At 37.9% G+C, this 9,194-nt stretch overlaps 1 non-coding gene across 1 annotated transcript; it reads left to right on the top strand.

Moving 5' to 3' along the window:
* Nucleotides 1–8,873: 8,873 nt before the first annotated feature.
* On the top strand, nt 8,874–8,980 carry LOC136321693 (U6 spliceosomal RNA). Its single transcript, XR_010728823.1, has one exon. It is a non-coding gene; the product is annotated as a U6 spliceosomal RNA (small nuclear RNA).
* The last annotated feature ends 214 nt before the right edge of the window (nt 8,981–9,194 follow it).

Here is a 9,194-nt window from a genome sequence, read left to right as displayed (position 1 = left end):
AGTCTGTCTGACTGCCTCCTGTTTCCAACTTCAGAAAAATACAAAAAAAAATAAAAATGATATACAATGAACTGTGTTGTTAATCATAGAAACTTTGGTTCCTTTCCTTTGGATCATGATTTGTTTTCTGACATTAACAATAATAGTAACATTAATCAGCTAACACCATGTGCTATTAGGCTCTTTTCTAACTGCTTTACTTTTATCAATTAATTTAATCCTTCCTCATCAGAAGTTAAATATTATCCCTTGTGTTCAGTTGAGGAATTGGAAGTACAGAGAGGTTCAGTAACCAGTCCAAGTTCATTCAGTTAGTAAGTGAAAAGCCCTGAATGAAAATCATAAATCATGCTCAACCACATTCAGAAATTAACACGGTCAACTACTTAGAGATATTCTATAGTTATTCCAACTTTATTTCATTCAAATACTGGCTTATGTGTTGGTAACAGAGAAAGACTATTATATTTGGAATAATAACCACAACTAGTAATTTTATATTTTCTGCTAGGTGCCTTCTAAGTGTTTCATACATATTACTAATTTAGCTTTCACAGTCCTATGAGGTAGCTTCTATAAATATCTCCATTTTACAATGGAGGAATGAGGCACAGGGAAGTTAAATAACTTACCCCAAATCACACAGCTAATAAGTGGCAGAGCTGGAATTTAATCAGGTAATTGGCTTGAGTCTATTGCTTTAACCACTATACTGTATATTTCTCAGAAGCCATAGGGACTAAATCCGCAGTTCAAATTAGGGCCTTTCTTCTACATTCCTCTGTTTATTACCATTGCATTTTTTATAATGTTAGTGGCTGTGTTTTTATTTCCGTATTTCTAGTTCTAACAAAGTCTGTCACCTATTATGAGATCCATAAATATCTGAGTAAATACTATACATGATATATATAAGATTGTCCAAATAATATTTATGCATTGAAAAAAATAGCTTTTAACTGGTACTGCAGTGAATTACCTGAATTCTTATCAAGGAAAATTACTGAATGGCTATATTGGATTTTCTTTTTAAAGGACCCATTTTCCAGTCGGTCGTTTTTCTCTTGCTTTTTGTGCCTGGGTTTTGTATCCCTTTGGGCAGAAAGTGTTTAGGAATACCACTGCCATTGTGAAATTTGGCTGAACCACAGGTTCAGAAAATTAGCAGCATCAACCACAGGATACTGACACCAAATGGCAAGTTCCAAAGGAACCCCTTTGCCAGCAGGTCATCTCTGCTTTTCTAATAAATACTTCTCCACTTCCTTTTGAGGGATAACTTGAAAAGCAGAAATTTGAAAATTTTATAAGCTTCACAGAATAAAATCTCTTCTAAATAAGTTACTTCAGACTATAAGCAGTGAGAAAGCTTTAGTAAGAACAGTTTTAAGGATTCAGTATTTGAAGATGGTTTAGATAAGGTTTGAATAAATGGCCAGGTGTTCTGAGCCAGAATTCCAAGCCTATTAGCAATGATAATATTATTTAGCATTTAGATAATTCTTTGTAGACAGTAACCATTAATCATTGGTATCCCACTATGTACTACGCACATTTTAAGATTATCGGTTTATAGAGGCAAGTACTGAAGTTGAGAGATGAAGAAGGTTCAATGTCATAACCTGGGTTATTGGTTGAGTCAGAATTTGACATGTAGTTTTTCTGACTTTTTATCCCTGTTGTAATCTACGAGCTATTATCTTACTTTTGTGCCAAGGTTTTTTTTCTTTTGTATTTTTTCAAAGTGAGAAGTGGGGGGAGGGAGAGACAGACAGACTCCCGCATACACTGGGAATCACCCGGCATGCCTGCTAGGGGGTGATGCTCTGCCGATCTGGGGTGTTGCTCCATTGCAACTGGAGCCATTCTCGTGCCTGAGGTGGAGGCCATGGAGCCGTCCTCAGCTCCCGGGCCCACTTTGCTCCAGTGGAGCCTTGGCTGCGGGAGGGAAAGAGAGAGATAGAGAGAATGGAGAGGAGGAGGGATGGAGAAGCAGATGGGAGTTTCTCCTGTGTGCCCTTACTGGGAATTGAACCTGGGACTTCCACATGCCGGGCCAACACTTTACCACTGAGCCAACAGGCCAGGGCCTTTTTTTAAAGAAAAAATTTTAATGTGATTACCTGAATATACAAAGTCAGTTAAACTCTGTTTGCAATACTCAGGTTGTTTATAGGAGACAGTGGAAAGGAGTTATGAGGTCTACACTGCATCCCTTACTGAAATATGTACTGACTGTGGAATTGGGCAAATTTATACAATCTTTTTCTTGAGTCTCAATTTTCTTATCTGTAAAATAAAACAATATTTTTCACTTCATTGGGATTTTTTAGAGTTAATATAATATGTGAATAATTATTGGTAACTCATTTTTTTGAGTGTTTAGTGGAACTATGTAAGTCACTTTTATTCTAAATCTCAACAGCCAATTTATTTTTAATCTGATGTTAGGAGTTTATTCATTTACTCAACAGATATTTTATTGGATGCCTACTATGTATGTTTTTTCATAGACCAACAAGCAAAACAAACTTCTTGGTTTTGTAGAGCTCAAAATCTCTGGGTGGAAGACTGTAAAATAACCAATTAACTAACTAACTAAATAAAATGTGAGGTATAAATTCCATATGGGATAAACTGCCTGAAGGAAAATAGAGCTAGTAAGAGTAAAGGGAGAGAATTGAGTGAGGTATTATTTTATAGAGCATGGTGAGAACAGTTTACATATAAACGTGTTTGAGGAAGGATGTGAGGTATCAGAAGGAAATGGCCTTGTGATATGGGGGGGGTGATGCTTTCTTGGTGGAGAAAACAAAGTGACAGATTCCTGGCTTGCTTTGCTTTCTCAGGACCAGCAAGGAAGCCAGTGTGGCTGGGATGAAGCTAGTGAGGAAGAAAATTAAACGTGTAGAGGGATAGCAAATTGCAAATTATGTAGGACTTTGTACGATATGAGAAGAATTTTTGATTTTGCTCATTAGACTGAAAGACTTAAAGTCAGACAAAAGGCTTTGAGCAAAAGGGTAACATGAGTTGATTTATATTTAGAAGGCAAAAGCAAGAAGACAAGGTACAAAGCCACTGCAATTGAAAGATGGTGGCCGCAATAGAGTGTTAGCCATGAAGGTCAGATTCAATATATACTATTTTGTCATGATTGACATGTAATGAAAGTTCATTGGATAAGGTTAGAAATGAAGGTCTAGATTTAAAAGTTATCAACATGTAGACATATGTAAAGTCATGGGATTAGATGTGATCATGTATGAGGAAACAGAGAGGGGCAACCCAGGAAGGCTGAAGCTTACCAGGGGGACAGGAAGAACCAGCCAAGGAGACTGAGAAGGAAGACAGAGAAGATTTGAGCAGGACAGGTGAAACAATATTTTAAGAAGAAAGGAGTGATTGATTATATCAAATACTGCTGAACAGGTGGATGAAATGAGTGATGTTTGACCGTATGATTGCTCAGTGGAGTGGTCACCAGTGACATTAAAATGAGAAGTTGTGATGGGTGTGTAGAGTAAAGCCTGGTGGTCTCTCGTCTGAACTACTGCATTAGCCTTCACTTGTTCCATCTCCAGTCAACTCTCCACTTTGCAGTCTGAATGACTTTCTAAATGTAAATCTAGCCCTTGCAGCTCAGTTAATTAGACCATCATCCTGATCTGCCAAGGTTGTAGGTTCGATCCCCAGTCAGAGTACATACAGGAAAAAAACCAATAAATGCATAAGTGGATGGAACAACATACCAATATTTCTCTCTCTCTCTTCTTCCCCCCTCTCTAAAATAAATAAACCCATAAATATGATAATGTTTCTATTGCTTTAAAAATTCCAGTAGCTGACCAGGCAGTGGCGCAGTGGGATGTGATGGCGCGGATAGAGTGTCAGACTGGGATGCGGAGGACCCAGGTTCGAGACACCAAGGTTGCCAACTTGAGCATGGGCTCATCTAGCTTGAGCAAAAAGCTCACCAGCTTGAGCCCAAGGTCGCTGGCTCGAGCAAGGGGTTACTCGGTCTGCTGAAGGCCCATGGTCAAGGCACATATGAGAAAGCAATCAATGAACAACAAAGGTGTCGCAACGAAAAGCTGATGATTGATACTTCTCATCTCTCTCCATTCCTGTCTGTCTGTCCCTGTCTATCCCTCTCTCTGACTCTCTCTCTGTCCCTATATATATAAAAAAAAAATTCCAGTAGCTTTTGTATCTCTTTCAGGATAATTATGGAAAACCTTAGCCTATTTTTTAAAGCTCTACTATATGGCATTCAGTCCCACTGGATTTATTTTATCTTCTTATACTTCTCCTTGCCCCAGTGCCTTTGGACAGGAGAGTTGCAATTTTTCTTCCCTCTTCTTTTAGTTATTTCAGATATTAGTCCAGTGTTACTCTTTTAATGGCTCCTTTTCTGGCCACACTGTTAAAATTCCCTTAATAGAAACTTAAATAGGACTTCATAGCACTCCCTCTAGAGCAGGGGTCCCCAAACTTTTTACACAGGGGGCCAGTTCACTGTCCCTCAGACTGTTGGAGGGCCGTACTATAAAAAGAACTATGAACAAATCCCTATGCACACTGCACATATCTTATTTTAAAGTAAAAAAACAAAACGGGAACAAATACAATATTTAAAATAAAGAACAAGTAAATTTAAATCAACAAACTGACCAGTATTTCAATGGGAACTATGCTCCTCTCACTGACCACCAATGAAAGAGGTGCCCCTTCCAGAAGTGCAGCGGGGGCCAGATAAATGGCCTCAGGGGGCCACATGCGGCCCGCGGGCCGTAGTTTGGGGACCCCTGCTCTAGAGTGTTTTACGGAATTGTAATTGTACGTTTTTGTGTGATTCTATAGTTAATGAGTGGCTCCGCTGACTGAGCAAAAGCTTTTTGAGGGTAAGAACTCAGCGTGATTGCTTTTTGTAAAATGTGTTTCCAACACTCGTGTCACAGGGCAGTGTGGGTACTTCAGAATGTTTGTTGAAGGAGTAAACAGTCTCAGGCTAAGCTTCATGTTTCTTTTTTTATCTGGGAATTACGTAACTTCTCTTAGAATTCTGAAGATAATGACTCTGATGATTCTATAAACATCTACTCTAATTACTAAAACTCCATATTCTAATTACAGTAGCACAATTAAAACTATCTTATAGAATAACAGAAACATCCAACCTTTCCTTCTTTGTACAATCCTTTAATTGCAAAGTAAAATATTAGAAAGTTATTCAAGAAAAGTGAGAGCTCATGAATGTTAACTTTAGACATTGCTAATGCTCCCATTATATGACTGCTACACAGCTGAACTAATTGTTAGGGAGCAGGAAGTCCGGGTAACTCAGGAAGCTCCCATTGCTAATCAGTGCCCAAGGCCTGCTGCATGCTAGGATTCTCTTCTATTAGATATTTCGTTATTAATTAAACTTTCTATTGAGCAGAAAGAAAATGTGAAGCATTTAAACAGACCTATTTGTTAAATATAAAGTATTAGATTAATATAAGCCTTTTTTTCATGAAGCCCATTAAATGCTTTCAATTTATGTAAGTTTTTATAATATTATAATCTCCATTTTAACAAAGTGTCTTATTAGAAAAGTAACAAAACCAAAAATTTTTTAAAAGACCTAATGCCTATCTAATACTGTATATTCAGATAAACCAGTTTCCTTCAGAAAATAATGATCTACGATGTTTACCCTTCTCAACCTCATTTTCTTAAGGCTTGCTGTATAGAATTTGCTAGGAAGTCCTACAGTATTAAATTTTGCTGCAGAATATGCAAGAAGCAGTGTCAAAGTATTAGGCAGTTTGTCAAGAGTTAGACGTGCATATAAACAGTTTGTTTAGTCTTTTCAGTAAATCTTTGCGGGTGTCTAATTCATTTTTTGTTTTACTCATAAATATCATATCCCATTTGGGGATGGGGAAAAGGGAGAAGGAATTCAAATACTTGAGACAAACTTCTTAGAGAATGTTCCAGAAGAAACCACATACCTCAGGCTACTCAGAAACAGAAGTATTTTGCACTGGATATGGTACAAAAGAATTTGTTAAAGTAATCACCTTTACTATTCAGTGATTTCCATGGCAACCACAAATGACTCATACACAAAATCAGACTTTAATGAAAGGAACAGCCGATGTGCTGTGCCAGACTGTTATGTATCCCTGTCTTCTTTCCCTGTGTAATGAAAGCCAGATACTGCATATAACTGTGCCTATAGACTAGTTAGTAAGCGTCTCGTATGCTATTTCAGTGAGCCCTTCCATTAGCCATTACTATCTTCATTATGTGGATCAGGAAAGATTAAGAGTTTAAGTAATTTGACCAACATGACACCACAGTAAATGTTAAATTTTAACTCCCACGTTTTTAATTTTTTTCCAGTATTTCATGCTTACACAAGCCCCGCTGAGAAGAGGTTGTTTCTGATTATTTTAGTTTAAATATCATATATATATATATATATATATATTTAAAGTCACAGTGAAACTAGATTATGTTTTACAAAGCAATGTGTATGATATCCGGGAACTGAAGGTCTTTGGTGGGCATTTTCGTATTTTCTATCAGCATGTTGACTGGTAACCCAGGAGTGACACGTGGAACCCAGAGCCGCTGCATGTGGTGTTTCTCTGTGTTTTGCACAGGAGCCTCTGGCCAGGTAACCCCAGGGAACACTGTCTTTGTCCTGCTCTGTGTCCGGCCCGGGAACCTGCCTTAGGCCAGAAAAAAGGAAAGGAAACTTTTTCTAATTGACCTGCTCAAAGGGGCCGCCTTTCTGTAGTGTTTCCCATTTGTGGCACAGGAAAGAGCACCTTCAAGGTTACACAGTGACCTGAGTACACAGTGTTGCACCAACATGAATCCCCTTGTTTGTAGGGACTCTGTGAGATTGGAAAAAACTCAGTGATAAGCAGCTGAAAGGTGATACAGAGGCCAGCAAAGAATACAGAAGAATTCTTGATATCTGAAGCCATTAGTGTGAATGAATATACTTCATCATATTTGGGAAGACAAAACTCTAGGTCCTAATATTGCAATCAGTGAAGAGTTTCATATGTTTTAGATGTTTAGAGTGAGAAGCTCAAAATTACTTTAAAACATTTTATTTACCTCAATTCCTTTCAAGAGACCATTGAAATTAATAAATTGAGTTTTTGTAGAATCAAGTCATATTTTAGAGGAAATCCTAATTTGAAAGATAAGAATATGCTCTGCAGATAAAGATACCCTATAGCTTAATATAATATTTTGGGTATCTTTTGTATTATTTGATGTGTATTGTCAAAAATAAACATAAAGCAGTGCAAAAGATAAAATTTGCTTTGCAATTCTGGACTTTTTTACTAGTTTTTAGAAATTATCAGAAATGCCTATTGTCCACATTAAGACTTTTTTTTTTTTTTTTCCAGAGACAGAGTGAGAGTCAGAGAGAGGGATAGATAGGGACAGACAGGAACGGAGAGAGATGAGAAGCATCAATCATTAGTTTATTGATCGTTGCAACACCTTAGTTGTTCATTGATTGCTTTCTCATATGTGCCTTGACCGTAGGACTACAGCAGACCAAATAAGCCCTTGCTTGCTCAAGCCAGCGACCTTGGGTCCAAGCTGGTGAGCTTTGCTCAAACCAGATGAGCCCGCGCTCAAGCTGGCGACATCAGGGTCTCAAACCTGGGTCCTCGGCATCCCTGTCTGATGCTCTATCCACTGCGCCACTGCCTGGTCAGGTTGTTCACATTAAGACCTTTTTGTTTTGAGTTTTTATTTTTGTTATTGTCTAGCTTGTTACAAAGTAGGAGAAGTGAATGAAGGGCGTGGGTAGATAAAATCTTAAGAATATGGAGTGTGAGTTAATTGCTTCTTCAGAATATATGCATTTATTTCTCATTATATGACCAAATTTTTATTTCCTTGAAATGAGTATTTAAGACTGTTTTGAGAAGGAAATTGTTCCTTTGAGCAACTCATGTCTTAGATGCTCTCACCAGCCTTGGCCTACCACGTTGGAAAAAGGATCATGACGTTGGTGAAGTTTGCTACAAATAACTGATATTTTCCACGGTGGTATTCTTTGACTGGTACTGTATTTTTTTCTCTTTTCTTTTCTTTTAAGCTAAAATAATATGTCATTGAAGGTGTCAGATAATTTTTGCTGACTCAAGTTCATGGTAATAGAAATAATATGTCATAAAGCAAGCACATAAATAGAATTCAAGGGGAGATCGAAGTCATGATAGTCATACTCCCACAGTCTCCAAAGCTTTCACTATTTGACAGGCATTGTGAACATTTGCAGCCACACTTTTCCGAATCAGCTGCCTTTGAATGATTTTCAGAATCCTGAGCCATTACTAAATGCCAAGGAAAGAAATTAAGCAGAGAAAAATTGGACAGACTCTCAGGAAAAGTTTTCTCATTGTGAAATAAATGTGAAATAAATATCCTCTCAGGGAGAGGTTGGATGCCTACCTCTGAGGCTTTAAAAACTGGGGCTAGAACAACTTTTAGAGAAGAGAATTGAAGGCAGAATTCATTACTGGCAAGGAAGTGAGCTGGATGACATAATGGGTCTTTTCCCATACTAATTCTTCTTTGATGTTTTCATTTAAGTGGTAACTTAGTTTCAAAAGCAGATATTTGAAGCAGGGAGTGGACTCAAGTTTTCAATGAAAAACTCCCTGGAGGAAGTCAAGAATGAAGCCACTATTGATCATGTATTAGGCTTACTTTTATATTTGACCTAGGAAGACTATTGGACAGCCAGCTAATGCATTTTCTGGCACACATTTGTTGTGGTTAGTCTTCTTTATCTGTATGTCTGTCTTGCTCAGTCTAGACTTCTGCTTAGCAAAAGAACACAAGTGCTCACTTCGGCAGCACATATACTAAAATTGGAACGATACAGAGAAGATTAGCATGGCCCTGCGCAAGAACACAAATTTTTTTTTCTGTGCTTGCTAATACTATCCATGGTGTATTCATCTGTAGCCTTTGCATTCACATGAAGCTGCCAGCCTTCTGTTTATCCTGCCCTCTCTGTGTGCATATCTATAAATCTCATGTAGCTGGGCTGAAGGAGCACACAGGGAGAGCTTTAGCGTTAAGAATGTGAAGAGAGAGATGGAGGTCAATTTGAATTTTCACCATCAATTAATGCCAGCGGAAAAGCAGCTTCCAGGCTG

Source organism: Saccopteryx bilineata, chromosome 1 (assembly GCF_036850765.1).
Source record: "Saccopteryx bilineata isolate mSacBil1 chromosome 1, mSacBil1_pri_phased_curated, whole genome shotgun sequence".
Lineage (NCBI taxonomy): Eukaryota > Metazoa > Chordata > Mammalia > Chiroptera > Emballonuridae > Saccopteryx > Saccopteryx bilineata.
The sequence above is the reverse complement of the archived record's forward strand: the minus strand, read 5'-3'. Positions and strand labels throughout refer to the sequence as shown.